We start from the raw sequence: 15,905 nt of genomic DNA, 5'->3' as shown, positions 1-15,905 counted from the left end.
CTTGGCATATTTAATTCTTCTATAAACATTTACATTTGTATCTTTTCTTGATCTCCATATTTTTCTTCTTTATACAGACTTTCATAAGACTTCTGAAATATTACAAGTACATCTACAGGATCTCTTGTTGTCTTCCTTGTTATAGTCTCTCTAAGCTTGGCGACAACCCTTTCTACTTTCTCTTGCTTTGGTTGTTGCGCCAAACGTTTTTATGCTCTGGCATCATTATCAAAAAAAAACAGTTGCTTAACAGCAATCATTCTAAACTTATGCATATTATCAAGGTAATCTTTTATTTTCTGCTTAAAATTCTACAATTGCACCTCTTCTTGTTCTGAGAGATTCCCCCTATTCTGCAGTACTTTAATATTTGTCAGTCCCTCTAAATAATTTTTGTTGCTTCTTAACCATATATTTCTTTATTTTATTTCCACCCTATTTTTAAACTCCACTTTCGTTTTATCCCACTCCCTAACTATATTTTCAGAAGAAATGTCTATCTTCTCTAGTAACTCTTGAATAATTTCCACTACCCATTCCTTAAATTCCTCTCTTTTCAACAGATAGGTGGGAAAGCACCAGTGTCTCATTTTTATTTCATTACCCTGCATTTTTATTTTACTTATTATTGGCACGTGATCTGAAATAGTTGTTGGATGCGTATCAAAACTTTCAATTAAATGCACATGCTTCTGTGAAATGTAAGTTCTGTATAGCCTAGCTCAGTTTTTGTATCTTGGGGAATAATATGTAAATTTACTCTGAACTCTTACTACCGCATTCACATATTCCATACCAAATATTTTTCATACATTTCTTCAAAAATCTAGCCTCCTTTGTTATATTTTTCTCTTCTGGGTCCCCAGACATATATTCCCTGCTGCAAATCAAATTCCAGTCCTCACCTATAAGTAATATTCTCTGCTGAAAACTAATTATTTCTCCCAGAATTTTCTTAAGCTCCATTGTAGAAGTTGTAGGTGGAATATAAATACATGTCAGTGTAATCCTCCTCCTCCCTTGCCAGTAGCACCTTAGTAATACATTTCTACCATTATTGTTTTATATCCTCTTCAATCACTATTGGAACGCCTCTTTTAATTAATACAAGTACTCCAATTTTCCTTTGTCCCAGGTATTCCGCTGAATAACATCCTGAAAATCAAATTCACATGTTCAGTTCTTTCGAAATATGTCTTCTGTTGCCATGCTATTTGTACTCTACATTTTTTAATATAGTTAACTACTATTTCTTTTTGTATATAGTTGTGAGAGCATTAACATTTAAAGATAGTATCAAAAGGATGATTATGCCGAAACTTTATTATTCCCATCTTTTATTTGTAACAGCTTTTTTGTTATGTGTCTAGTTCCAGCTTTTGTGTTACATGCACACACTAATGTTCGGCAGGTTGACCTTTTATACATTTGTTTTTTGTCATATCCATTTGAGGCTGTCACATCTTACAAAACTTTTTATTTTATTGAAAGCCCTCAAACAAAAAAACAAATACACCCCAAAACATAGTAATTTAATATTAACATACAAAACTATGTACATCTTCAGTTATTAAAGTTTTACCTTTCTAATAAGAACAATTGTCCTAAACTGACAGCCAAACTTACAGATTTGGGTTAATCTAAAATGTAGGTTATCCATGCTAAAATGCATGGTACAGCCTGTGCTTCTAGTAAGTGCTGTGTGGTTTTGTCTTATCTTTATTGCTCTCCCAGAATGAGAAAGCACTTATAGGTCAATTTATAACTGAAAAAAAAACATTAATTTATAGCTAGAACAAAGTAATTAACAAAGAGATGCAAGTAAAACATGTTTTCTTTCATTTCCTGAGACTAAGTACCTGGCATATGCAGTATAGTCTACTGGTCAAGCAAAAGAAGACAGTGCCCAAGTTAGTAAGGGGTCCTTCTATTTCAGAGAGCTTTTCAATCACAGAGCAGGCATGTATTTAACAGATTAAAGTTAATACACAGCAAGGTTCTTCATGATAAATATACTTACATGAAACAATGACAAAAGTCACAATAAACTTGTAGATGTAGGACTTTGTGACAGAGCTCCTGCAATATCAATGTCAGATGTAATGACTGCAGGCTGTAAAACAATAACAAAAGTCTCAGAAAACTTGTAGGTATAGGACTTTGTGACAGACCTCCTGCAATACTGAGGTCAGATGTAGTGACCGCAGGGTATGAAACAATGACAAAAGTCTTAGTAAACATGTGGGTGCAGGGCTTAGTGACAGAGCTCCTGCAATATCGAGGTTAGATGTAGTGACCACAGGCTCTGCTCTGTGAAGGAAGATAGTGACTAGTTAATATTTTATTTGATCTGATGTTTTCAGTTTTCATTCATTCCTCAGATCCATACATAAAAAAAGTTATGTACTCATCATAATATTCCATCTGTGTCGCCCATTTTTGTTCTTCCTCATAGCTGGGTGTGGATCTGACCCTCAGATTTGACTCAGCCATTATTTTAGCTCGTGGCCACTAGAAAACTCTCCAGCTCCTCCCTTACCCATAATGCACTATCCCCTAACATACCCCAGATCTAGTTTGCTGTTTTACATAATCCAAGAAATGTTATTATTATTATCCTGGTGTAAGAAAACATCTGGTGTTCAAATTAAGTAACTGTGGTGTCCTTATAAGCTCTCACTTTTCCAGAAGTCATTAGTTGAAAAAGGTAGGGGGTTGGTGGGAGGGGATTTGAGGAAGAATGAAACTGGACAGGTGGAATGTTATGGTGAGTACATAACTTGTTTATCTGATGCTGTCAATTTGCATGCATTCCTCAACAGTTGGGACAGATTTCCCAGCTACCTAATAACCCAGGTGGACTTGTAAGGAAGGATATTCCTTAGCACAGTTGAGCCAAAGGCTGCTCTTCCCCTCGAGACCAGATCCAACTCTTAATGAGTAATAAAGGTATGAGAATTAGCCCAAGTTGCAGCTGCACATATGTCATCCATGGAAGCCCTAGATAAAAATACTGGACATGTGGCCATGGACCTGGTTGAATGGGCTTTTAAAGGTTTTGGTAAGGACAGACCCAGCTTGTTGTCGACAAATAATATACAATCTGTAAGCCATCTTGCCAAAGTTACCTTCTTAGCTGGCTTACCAAATTTAGAATCCGCAAAGGAGACAAATAATTGATCTGTTTTTCCTGATGTCCTTTGTTCTATGTAAGTAGAAACGTAATTGTCTGTGAATATCCAATAAGTGTAAAGTATATTCATCTTTGTTTCCTTCTAACAGAGGTGATGGCTGCCAAAAATATAGTCATCCAAGTCAAAAACTTTAAATCACATTTTGCTGCTGGTTTAAAAGGGTAATGAATTAAGGTCTGTAGTACTAAATTTAAGTCCCATGGAGGAGTTGGCTCCTTATAAGGAGGTCTCAAAAGATGGGCACCTTTCAAGAAGGCCTTACAAAGTTTTGATGAAGCCAGGGTGGAGTTTTTAATTCCTATTTGAAAATTAGAGATGGCAGGTAGTTGAACTCTAATAGCTGAGGAGCTAGCTCCTCCATTAAAAAGTGTTGCGAAAAACTCAAGGACACTATGTACAGGAGCTGAAAAGGGGTCAGTATGTTTCTTATATGCTCAAAAACAAATCTTTTCCATTTACTTCTGTAACATTTTCTTGTGGAAGCTTTGTGAAAAGACAGAAGCATATGAGGGGGCAAGGAATTTAGGTTTGAGATATCCTCGTGAATCATGTCAGTCGGGTTAAACAGGAGGTCTGGAATGGGGTCCAAAATCCAAGGTTGATGGACTAGATGAGGCCAAAGAAAGGGGAAACAAATCTGTCAAGTCCAGTAAGGTGCAATGAAGATGACTTTGCTATTCAACCAGAAAGCTTTTTGCAGATATTTGGAGATCAAGGGAGATGGGGGATTTGCATAGAAGAAACCAGGAGGCCAGTTATGTAGGGGAGCATCTCTGTATGATTCTCCTGGTGGAGGGTATTAGGGCAAAGAAGCTGCTGCACTTGTTGTTTAGGGGAGACACAAAGAGATCACAGCACGTCTGGTCCCACTGATGAAAAATTATTTCTGCCACCTTCGTTTTGAGAGACTACTCATGAGGTAGTAGAATGGACCTGCTCAGTTTGTGTTCTATCATGTTGTACTTCCCTGGAATGTGCATTGCTGTCAGAAATTGGCTGGATGAGATCACTCATTGCCACACTCTTAGAACTTCTCAACATAAGGGATAAGACTTGGGTCCTCCTTGTTTGTTGATGTACCAAACTGCTGACATATTGTCTGTCTGAATCGTAATTGTCCCAAAAGGGAGAGAGTCTTGGAAGGCCTGCAATGTTAAGAGCATCACTCTCATTTCCAGGACATTGATATGCAGGTTGGCCTCTTCGGGGGACCAAGTGGCTTGGACTGAGTTCCTCAGGAAGTGCCCCCCCAGTCTGGGAAACTTCCCTGGTCACTATGGCCTCTGGCTGAGGGAGAATGAAGGGACAGTTTTGCAGTACCTGATCTGATCGATTCCACCACCAAAGGTATCTTTTGCATGCCTGGGTAACTCTATCTGGGTGGACATGTGCTGATAAAGAACTGAGGAGCTAACATCTGTTGAAGAATTTTCATGTGAAATCTTGCTAAGGGAACTAGCACTATAGCTGCAGACATTGATCCTAAGGCTTGTAGGATAAATTGGGCTAACATTGTGGAATTGTAAATTATCTTTTGTAATGTCTAACCAGGCTCTCTGGTGCAGGGATAAATGACTCCTGATTGCCTCCATAGGTGGACAATCGGGCATCCATTCAACGGGTCCTGGTGGGGGTCTTTCAGAGAAAGAATATCTGGACTCTTGATTCTGTGGGCCAATTCTGCCACATTGGCAGCATCTTCCATGTGAGTTCCCCCCTCTGCCCCTGGGGGGACTATCTCCACAGGGATCTTGGAAAGGACCCTGGGACTTCCTAAACCACATTTTCAACCTCCTTGTTGATTCCTGAAAAAGATCCTTTGAAGAGTCAAAAAACATACTCCAGCTACAAAAGAGGACTTGAAGGGCTCCACAAAGTCACACAAGTACATCCACGCATGTCTCATAATAGAAATGCCTGAATTCGCTGCCCTTGAGGTACATTCTGCCGCATGGGAGATAAGCCTCATGGATGAATAAGTGATCGATTGAAGGGTAGCCAGCTGTGAGGCCACAGAAGATTGAACCTTAGGAGTACTGGTCCCAGAGAAGGAATTTGAAAGTTTCTTAATCAGATCCCTCTGTAATCTTGTGAAGTGTGCCAAATAATTCAGTGTTCTGAGTGCAAAGGCCACTGAAGCATACACACACTTTCCAAATCTGTCCAACATCCTAGACTCTCTGTTAGGGGGATAGACAGAAGACCGCTGCTCCACGAGTTCATTCTTGGTGGCCAAAACCAGAACCATGGCATCTAGAGGCACTGTCTTGTTGCAAAACTCCCTTTCTGTAGGTGGTGCCAAAATCTGGTCTGATCTTTTGGGTATTAGCTCAACTGTTTCTGGTTCCTTCCACACCCACCTAGAGATCAAATCATTGAGCTCATCAGTGGGTGGAGTCATCCAGGAGGTAGATGGCCCAAACCCAAAGTCCTCCAGGAATACAGATTCCTCTTTGGAAGGGTTATCAGTGGACCAACAACCCCTTTGTTTAATGATTTCTAGAATGTCTCCAAATGAGACTTTTTGGATAGAGATCTTGGGGACCCTTCCCTGTCATTGAAATCTGTATTTTCAGTGATGGACTCCCAAGGGGAGTCCAAGTGCCTCCTCTTGTACTTCCTCTTAATAGGGACTTCTTTGGTGGGGTGTTCCAGCGAAGTATTGAAAGAAATAGTAATATTCTGCTGGGTAGCCTGGAGACTTTGGGCTAGCTGTCCCTGTGGAGTGGAATGATGGGGATCAAGGTCCATAGACATATGTGATCCAGAGGGTAGATCCAAGGGGGGAGGAACCATCCATCTTGCAGAAGTAGAGAATACTCTCTCCACCACTTCGAAGGCAGAATGCTGCAGGAGGAAGGAAGCCAATGGAACCAAGAAACCAAGCTTCTGACCCATCGGCTCCTCTTTCCCTGAAGGCAATCCACCTGAGGCAGAGGCTAGAGCCAAACTATCTGATGCTGAAGCTCCAAGTGGCAGAGACAGCTCCAACAAGTTCGGAGTTAACTCTCACACATCAGATCTGACAGGGACACTTTGGCTCTAAGAGTCATCTGGCTCCAAAACCATCAGAGCTGGTACATTCACAAAACCATCGAATCCAGTACATTCAGAGAAAAGCCTCAAAGCCAAAGATACTATTATCTTCAAATACAATATAAATGGTCCTGAGAGACTTGGATCCAAGGGCTTAAAACAATAGGTCAGATTGGAGAAGAAGCTGCGATTGTTGAAGTAGTGCCAACAAGGGCTTCCTGACCCAAAGGAGTAGGAGCCAATAGAACTCCCATCTGTATCTTGGCCGATAGAAACTTCCTCATCATTCTGTCCACATCAGCATCGGTCAGACATCTGGAAGAACGAGATGATGTAGATGATGTCACTGATGGTGATCTAGAATGCCAGTGGGATTCCATGAAAGGGGAAGGTACTCGAGATGGTACCGGGTCTATGGAGGAAGAATAATGTGTTCTTTGTACAAGTTTCAGATCTGAGAGACTGGGATCTGAGAAAGCTATTTTACTGTCCAATGCCAGCTGGGTAGAAGGAGACTTTGGAATCATCTTCTCGTGTTTCTTCCTTGGTGGTTCCATGGTCAGATCCAATGTCGGGGTCGAGGATCCGGAAGGACCAGAAGGCTTAGTAGATGGCTCCTTGAATTTTGGTTTGAGAGGTTGAGCCTCAGACAGATCTTCCAAAAAAGAAGAGGGTAGTAGCCCTTTCAAAGTAAGTTTGTTCTTTCTGTCTGATACAAGATGCAGATTGAAAGTTTTACAAATTTTACAGTCAATTTGTAGGTGTAGTAGGCCTAGACAGTAAACACTAAACACAAAAGGCAATCCTGTCATTTTTTGAATCCAGATGGACCCTTTTCAGACATATCATATAAATTAAAGGCAAAGATAAGCAAAAACAAAAACTACTTTTACACATATATATATATATATATATATATATATATATATATATATATATATAAATAAACAGAGAGATAGAAGAACTTATCAGTTATGGTATGGAGAAATATGGAAGCAGTATAGGAGAGGCAGGTATAAATACAAGAAATAGAAAAAAAAATTAAAGTTAACGATACAACAAATAACAGGAAAAAGTTTGACTTATCTCCCAAAAAACAGCTAACAAAGTTGAGAGCCCCAGCAACCTCATCCAAATGTAAAAACAATGAATGAAATCTGAGGTATGTTAGAGAATAGTGCATTATGGGTAAGGGAGGAGCTTGAGAGTTTTCTATTGGCCACAAGATAAAATAATGTCTAAGTCAGACCTGAGGGTCAAAGCCAAATCCAACTGTTGAGGAAGAATGAGAATGGACAACACAGATGGAACAGTATGGTGAGTACATAACTTCTTTTTTTATGCAGCTGTCAGTCCTAGAACCCACAGTTCACATGGTCTTCATAGCTCTAGAGAAGGATCCTGAGGAGCATACCACTGTGTGTAAAACAGGAGGGGTTTGGTAACCAGGAAGCATTCACATTGTTGGGCTAAGTCCTGTCAGTTATAGTTTTCCCTTAATATTACCATCATCTCATGTCTTCCCCATTCTACCTTCCAAATTTTTTGCACTGTTTATTTAAATATGCCTCCTTATTTCTTGCTTTTCTATGAAACTATGCATTAATTTTGACATATTTTCCATATCAACATTGTCTTTTTCTCTTCTACTTTCCTTGGTCACTTCTGAAGCATTCGTGGACGGCCAGTTTGCCTTATTAATCTTATTTGCTTTTGGAGCATTTCTTATCATCACCTGTTGGACACTATCATGAACTCTCTATAGTCGCTCAGGCATTCTAGCCATGAGGTGTAATCCCTTAATTATATACTTTACCCCCACCAACATTCATTTGGAATATTTTTGAACTTTTATCTAGAAGGCTTTTCTTGTTTTTTTTTTGTTTTTTTTTTCTTTTTTTTAATTTAATTCTAAACTTTGAAATAAGAAGTTGATGGTTTGAGTCACAGTCATCTCAAAATTTTTGTCATCTCTTCAATTGTACTGTCATTGCTTAAGAAGTCTAAGAATTGGGTATCTGCTGTCATGGTATCTTTATTGGAGTAAATAATTTGTGAGTTATTATGCCATCAGTGTTAGTGCCCTACCTCTTAGTTTTTGTTTTGTATATGTCTTCAGTGTATGTTCTCGGCATACCCAACTTTCAGTGTTTGTCCAAGCATTTATGAGCTAAAGGAAACATTGAACAGAACTGAATTTTTAATTTCTTAGGAGATGCTGTTTTAATAGCTGTTATGTTTTGCAGTCTATTTTTTTTAATATTTTGGAAATATTTATATTATCATGTTTCTGAATTTTACTTTTTACAGTGGTTAAGCAGTCCTGGAAAATACTTCTTTCTTGCTCTCACTCTGATATTTTGTTCTTCATTCGGGACCTGATTTTAAAACACAAAACCTACTTTGACATGTCCAATGACATTTCAGTATTAGAGGCGTGCTTCTGATATGTATCATGACATTTTGTGAGTTTTTTCATAATCCAAGGCACATAATCATTAGTAGGTGTTCTAATGCTCTCCATACTTTGGGGTGTAATTTGTATATGGAAATTTTACAGAAAATGAAAGACACTGATGATCTGAAATAATAAAAATAAGTTAAACCAGTGAAGCTGAATTATTAAAAGACCAAGCCAGATTCATGCAGTATTGGAGATTGACTCAGTAAGTGCTTGTTGAGTGGGTGCCACAGTTATTTACAGCTTACCATGTACTTGTTGTGTGGAGGATACCTTAGTTTTGCTAACTTGATAGTTTTGTTTGTGTCACAGATTTAGAAACATTATAGGCTTCGCATTATTAAATATGTTGCCTCATAATAGAAAACCTCTTCTTTGGAGGACCCTGTTTAAGAGGCAGCTTCTTGTTGGCTTCCTGGAAGCTGTAGATGAAAGATTGGTCTCTGTAATATAAGAATGGAATGGATTCTTAGAAATGACTTTTGATCAGAATGTACTTTCTTCAGAAAATACGTACTGCAGATTGTTTATTGGGATTTTTAGCAAAAACTTTCTGAAGAAATATGAGGCTTCATCACTACATTGTAAAAGTGCCTGCTACTGACACCTGCATGTCATAGGATGAGTACAGCCCACTCTAAGCATATAGGAGGACCAAATGAATGTACTTCTTATAGAGAGTGATGAATCTTTATATTTGACGTGTCCATTTTTTCCTGTCTGTCTACTAGAAGTAATCTGAAGAGATGGTAACCAATGTAGATGATGAATCCCTAAAAGAAGTAAAGGAAATCATCAGTTTGTTATAGTGAGTACTTCATTCATCTATACTTTTTTACAAGTTTGCAGGAAATCTGTCTTCACATTAGCACCCTATCTCTTGTGTTTGGGATACTTTCAGTAGATGATGGATGCTGTGCTGATTTACAGGTAAACCCTCATGGAGGTTTATGTTCATATGGGCAGGCTAACAGTACTTTTAATCCTTTTTTTGTCCTGATTTCCTGTTGAGTCTAATTTTCCTCTCTGCCTATTGGCATTTTTGGTCTCCTGTCCCACTTTCCTTATTGTAAAGGTGATAGTCAGCAACCAGGCTGTTGACATACCATGGGAGTCAGATGTCTTATACTTGCCTTACAGCTCTGAATTGGAGCCATTTGACACTCATACGCAGCAAACAATGCCAGCTTTGTGTGTCTGTGCATATTTTGGATCCTCTTCATGCATGTTTACTGCTCTCATGGCTGTTTAGTAGTTTATGTATCCAGGGCGGTAACCATTTGAAATGTCAGGACCCACTAGAGTGAGTTCCGAAACACAGAGACTGAATGACGAAATGAACACACTTGCATATACTAAGTCCAAGATGCTGTTTCTTGGAATATTCTTTTTTCTGAGGTATGGCAATCTTGGAGTTGGTGTACTTAAGGCTGGGAGGTGCTTGCCTCCCTGCAAAAAGAAATTTTAAGGAGAAGAGCAATTTTTGAAATTTACTCTTCTGCTGTGTTTTCTGTCTTTTTTTTTTCTGCTTGTCCGCCCTTGGCATTTTGAGTGCCAAAATTTTTATAGGGAGCCAACCAGGGCTAACCTCTGGTCTTCACTATGGAATACTGTTGAGGCTAGGGATCCTGCTTCCTTCCTTTCTGTGAAACAGAGATGGATTTTATTTGTTTTTTCCTGTTTTGCGAGTCTGGCCCTCCAGATTATAGCTTCTTAACTGAATTTGACTCACTGGGGTTGCACCACTAGCCCATATCGATAACAGTGTTCTTGATTTCATTTTCTGTAAAATTAATCTTTGAAAAAAAAAAACATAGTCTAAGGTAGATTAAGTTTAGTTTACATTACACACACACACACACACACACACACACACACACACACACACACACACACACACACACACACACACACACACATTCAGTACACAGATGATTACAGGCAGTCACCAGTCATATGTACACACACACACACACACACACACACACACACACACACACACACACACACACACACACACACACACACACACACACACACACACAACTTCTTTAAAGATTTTGGCACTGAGAAAAATGGATTAGGTTGAAGAATGCACAAAGTATGTGCTTAAAGTCGTACAGACCAGTGGTATATCTGACAGTTGCAGGCTTATCTGTAGACCATGTTGTGTGTGCATTCAAATGCTGCAGTATTATGCACAGTTACCATACAGGTCTCAAGCTGTTGCTATGTTATGCAGCAGTTAAGTGACTTACCTGTAGGTGTCAATATGCTTGAAACTCTAAATACAGAAATGCTGCTGCAAGTTAAGTGCTGGAGTAAAGGCTGTGGCCCTGATGTAAATAATGTGGTTTCCAAGCAATGGGCATCAAGAGGCCAGTCACTAGAGGATTTCCCAGGGCTCTGTATTATATTGAAGGTTTATGGCTGACTAAGTTTGCAGATGACTGCAAGCTGGGGGTTATCATAAACTCCCCTGCAGACACTAGCATTCTTGTATCTCTGACTAACAAATGGTGCTGAAGCCATGGTCTTAAACTCAATGTTATGAAATGCATAACTGTACCCTTTGGGAAGTTAACCATCCCAGCTAATTAATATGTTGATAATACGCCCCTAAGAGTTGACTCAATGGTCAAGGTCCAGGTATGCGCATAGATAGTAGCCTTATCTTTGATCACCATGTGGCCACAGTGGTGAGGAAATCCTTTTATGTTGCACAACTTAAAAGTAAGAGAATGGCATCTAGGTCCAAAGAGGTAATTATCCCACTGTACTCTGCCTGCATCAGACCAGTCATACAGTACAATGCTCCCTTTGGAATGTACCTGACCAGACATATGCAACAATTAGAGTGACCTCAAAGGTTCCTTATAAAAAGAATACAAGGTGTAACAAAAACAAACCTGCCTTATCCAGAGCACCTTAAAGCCATTTCCCACTACTCAATCTCCTATAGATTGCTGAGGGTTGAACTATGCCTGGCTTGCAAGGCATCCACAAACTTCCCACTTACGAATCTCCTACATATTTGTAAGTCAAAGAGTACAAGAAATACAAGGTCTAAGGACCTGAATTTTGTCTGTGACTTAAACAGAACATGCTGCAGAGGCAGATATGTGTCACAGAGACTGCCCTTCCTATAGAACAGGCTTCTCATCTGTGTGAAGCTGAGTTCGTCTATTACCCAGTTTAAGTGCAGTCTAGATCAGTGGACGGGGAATAGAAAATTTACACCAGGCCCTTCATCCACATCCCTTATAGACAGAGATACCTTATAAATGCCTGGCTCTCAGTGTCCTCTTTGGATATAGATTTGGATATAGGACATCTTTATTCTTTCAGGAAAACTTGACTAGGCTTAGAAAGCCCCCCCCTCCCAGGTCATAAGCCAAGTAGCAATCTATGAATCGATGAACCCGAGGTGCCTTCTCTGAGGGGAATCACTGAGATGCTGATGGGCACTTCTCATTTGAGGAGAGGACATGTGGATAGCCTACTGCAAAATTGTCTTTTGGTAGAAAACAGAAGATTAACTGCGGAGACCTTAAGTGTGTTTGTTAAACATGCATGAAGATGACATATTTAAGATAGCAATGAAGTTGCCGAAGTGTCAGCGGGTGTTATGTTTGCTTGCACTCCATATTTTGCAAGTATTAAAAGGCAGTTAGTAAGAGCACAAAATTTAAAAATTCATCTCAAGCTATAGAGGACTGCAACCTACTGCATGACACTCAGCTTCCATTTCTTTATCAAAAAATGTGGAAATCAAAAGGCTAATCATTAGCCAGGAAAGAGGGCCCACCATGGGATTATGTTCATAGGTTCATAGGTAGGTACTAGGCTATCTGCCCAAGGGCATTTATAAGCCTAGCCAGAGTTTGTCAGCTTTCGCCACCCCATTGATTAATTAACTCAGCCTCTGTCAAGCAGAGCCAATGAAGTGATCCCAGGGGTGTACTTTCTGTTACCTATCCACTCGTCAAGGCTTCTCTTGAAGAGTGTTAGTGAGGGGCTCTGCCTAATGTAGTTAGGAATTTTGTTCCAAAGCATGGGGAGTCTCTGTGACAGGAATCTATCCCTCCAGCATGTTCTATTTATTGTTGTGGTGAGGTTTAGCTCATTAGAGCGCGTGAATCGCAGTGACTTAGATTTCTTTAGGTGGAGCATGTCCATCAATTCTGAGTTGGACATGGCTTTGCAAGTCAGGCAGAGATCACCCCTGAGTAAGCGATATGCCACTGAGTACAGCCGGAGTTTTTTCAGTTGGGCTGCATAGGACATATGTTTGAGGTCAGTAATCCTCTTGGTGAGGTGCTTTTGTGGTCTTTCAAGCTGTTGGAAGTGTCTTGTGAGGTACATCCCAAATGGGGCATTGTACTCTATGATGGGTCTGATGAGTGACGAGTAGAGGGGCACTATAACCTCTTTATTTCTAGATGTGAACCCCTTAGTAATTAGATGGGCCACATACAAGGATTTTCTAACTACTTTGGCAATATGATTGTCAAAGGAGAGATTACTATCTACCTAGGTCCCCAGATCTGTTATTACCTCTTCTGTATTAAGGGGGCTGCCGCCTATGTGGTAATTCGTGGGTGTTTTGTTTTTCCCAAATGGGATGACTATGCATTTTTTGGCATTTAACTTGAGGCCATGACTTTGACACCAGGTGTCTGTCTCAGTAAGGCCTTTTTGGAGGATGTCCGTGTCAGCCAATGAGTCAATTATGGCTCCCAGTTTGCAGTCATTGGCGAACTTGGTTAGCTATAGTCCTCCTGTGTTTGCCTGTACTTCTGAGAAATATATGCCGAACAGTAGGGGTTCCAGAACTGAGCCTTGCAGGACAGCACTTGTGACTGGTTTAGAGTAAGACCTGGAGCCCGCTATTCTTACTGTGTGAGTTCTGTCTGTAAGCCAGTTGGCAACACATCTTGTGATGTAGGGGTTTATGTTCAGGCTGGTGAGTTTTTCTATAATACACGAATGAGGAATGGTGTCAAACGCCTTGGTGAGATCAAGATAGGCTGTGTGAACCATCTTTCCCTCATCTATGGCCTTGGTAACTGTGTCGAAGAAGTCAACCAGGTTTAGTAGGCATGGTCTGCCCTTAACAAAGCCGAACTGGGTCGGGTCAAGTGTTTGGAGGTTTCCAATGTCTTTGTTAATGAGTTCCATGATGATGCGCTCCATAGCCTTGAAGACCAGGCTAGTCAGGCTTATGGGGCGATAGTTACCAGGGTCAGTTGTGGCTCCTCCTTTGTGGAGCGGAATAACCATTGCTGTACTACGTACTATGTAAGGTACTAATTGTGTAGCACAGGGAAATTAATGAGTCACTAGGACAGTGATAGCAGATGGTCAAGCTGGAAAAGGTAAAGAAATTTATTTATTTATTTTAGCCTTCCATATCTTTTGAATTACTTCAGAACACGTGGGCTTTTTGCATTTTCTGCTCACTAATTAGATGAATCTATAGTTTCTGTATTAGCCTTCTTTTTTAGGCATTAATTGTCATATATTTTACTGTTAATTTTTCTGTCACCACTTTACTTTTTTTGACAGTTTTAGTAATTAAGTATGTAAACCGCACATTATCATATATAGCCCATGGTAAGATTTTAATAATCTTAAAACATTTCTGCAAAATAAAAGACAAAGATAATGTATTTTTTCCCTCACTGTTTCACACAAGATGCATTACTGTGCGGTGTGTAGGCTATAACCAATTTGTGCTGTGCAACACAAACTGTATATGAAGAAGCCTAGCTTTATACTACATTGTTACTTATGCAGGTTAAATATGTGAAAATACTACTCAGGAGTGAAGGTCTACAGCAATTCATAACTCAAAAAATAATGTAATTGTGTTGCAGAGAGCTTTTAAAAGGAGTTGGATAGGGATTATCTTTCATATAGGACTGCATATTAATGGTTTCTCATAGATGTTTATACCAATAATCTTTTCTGCAGGACTTACAGATCTGGTTGGGTTAACTACAAGAGGACATAGTCCATTAGCCTGATTTTTTTTTTTTTTTTGGAATGCAACATCCCTGTGAATGAACATGTCTATTCTTGAACTGCAACCATTCTAGGAACCTGGTTTTAAAAGACAGTGCATTGCATTCCCTTATTAATTTCATTTTTTTCCTCACCTGAGGTAAATGTTCAGTCACTAGTGCTTCAGAAATGTGTTGATTATACCAGGCTTTGATTCTGTGTAGAAGATGTTCCTCCTTGATAGGTATTCTCTATATTTAGATATGTTGTGGTTTGTGCATTTTTCCTTAATGATGCTGTAAAACAACAATTTGCACATCACTATAAAAAACATTTGTCTTCATTCACTTTATTGCACAAACTTTTAGTATCTTGACTCCACTGACGTTCAAGGAAGTACACAACATACACAATAAAAGTTTAAATACATGCACCAGATCATTAAAACCAATTATTAATTAACATTAATTGCTAAACTACTGAACTCCAGTTAATTTCATGGTTTAAACCCATAGGAATGAGTGTGTTGTAACATAAAATCAATCAAGTGTCTTGATATCTTAAAACTGGCTTTACATTTTTCTTGACAATCTATTGTAAAGGAAAACTGTACCTGCCTTAATATAGTTATACTCTGAATTCTGATAATTATAAAAACGTTCTACCAAAGGACATTTGAAAACCTGCCTTTTAAATATTTCTGCAATGTTTCCTTGCATGTACAGAGAATTTACATTAGGTTTCCCCAATATATGTTTTCCCAAAATTAGATTGTAGTATATACACTACATTTGCACTTTCATGACAATTCACATTGCATAATTTTACTTTCAATTTGCTTTGTAACCTTAAGGTAAATAATGGCAAGATGCATGTAAACAACATTATACCCACCACAACTATGATTTATACTGCCATAATGTTTTCAGATCTAAATAAAACAAACCTGCCTTTTGTCTTCAAAAATAACTGTACCAAAATGTCAGCTATATTATTCCCTGTTTTATAAATAAAGAATTTAGGACACAGTAATAACATTGCGATTAAACCTGCTGACATAGTTGTTCCCTCAGTTATTTTGATGCTGTTTGGAGAGACAGTTTCACTATTTTGCTTGCTAAATTTGAGGGTTGACTGCCTGAGTTACAGCCCTCTGATAGCTGAGCACCTAACTTCTAGGAATTTAATACAACAAAGTTATGTACTTA

At 39.1% G+C, this 15,905-nt stretch overlaps 1 protein-coding gene across 2 annotated transcripts in view; it reads left to right on the top strand.

Annotated features, from left to right (window-relative positions):
- SPAG6 (sperm associated antigen 6) overlaps positions 1-15,905 on the top strand; it is an 812,261-nt gene that overhangs the window by 89,177 nt on the left and 707,179 nt on the right. The window contains exon 1 of one of the 2 annotated variants that reach the window (XM_044064564.1): positions 9,431-9,499. The exons of the other annotated variant lie outside the window; for it this stretch is intronic. The gene's annotated coding sequence lies outside the window, so the exon portion shown is untranslated. Of the gene's footprint in view, positions 1-9,430; positions 9,500-15,905 lie in introns of those variants that run through there. 2 annotated transcript variants of the gene reach the window in all.

Source organism: Protopterus annectens, chromosome 3.part0, assembly GCF_019279795.1.
Source record: "Protopterus annectens isolate FY-2018-M chromosome 3.part0, PAN1.0, whole genome shotgun sequence".
NCBI classification, from domain to species: Eukaryota; Metazoa; Chordata; order Ceratodontiformes; family Protopteridae; genus Protopterus; species Protopterus annectens.
Note: the sequence above shows the minus strand (reverse complement) of the source record. Positions and strands in the feature narration are given on the sequence as shown.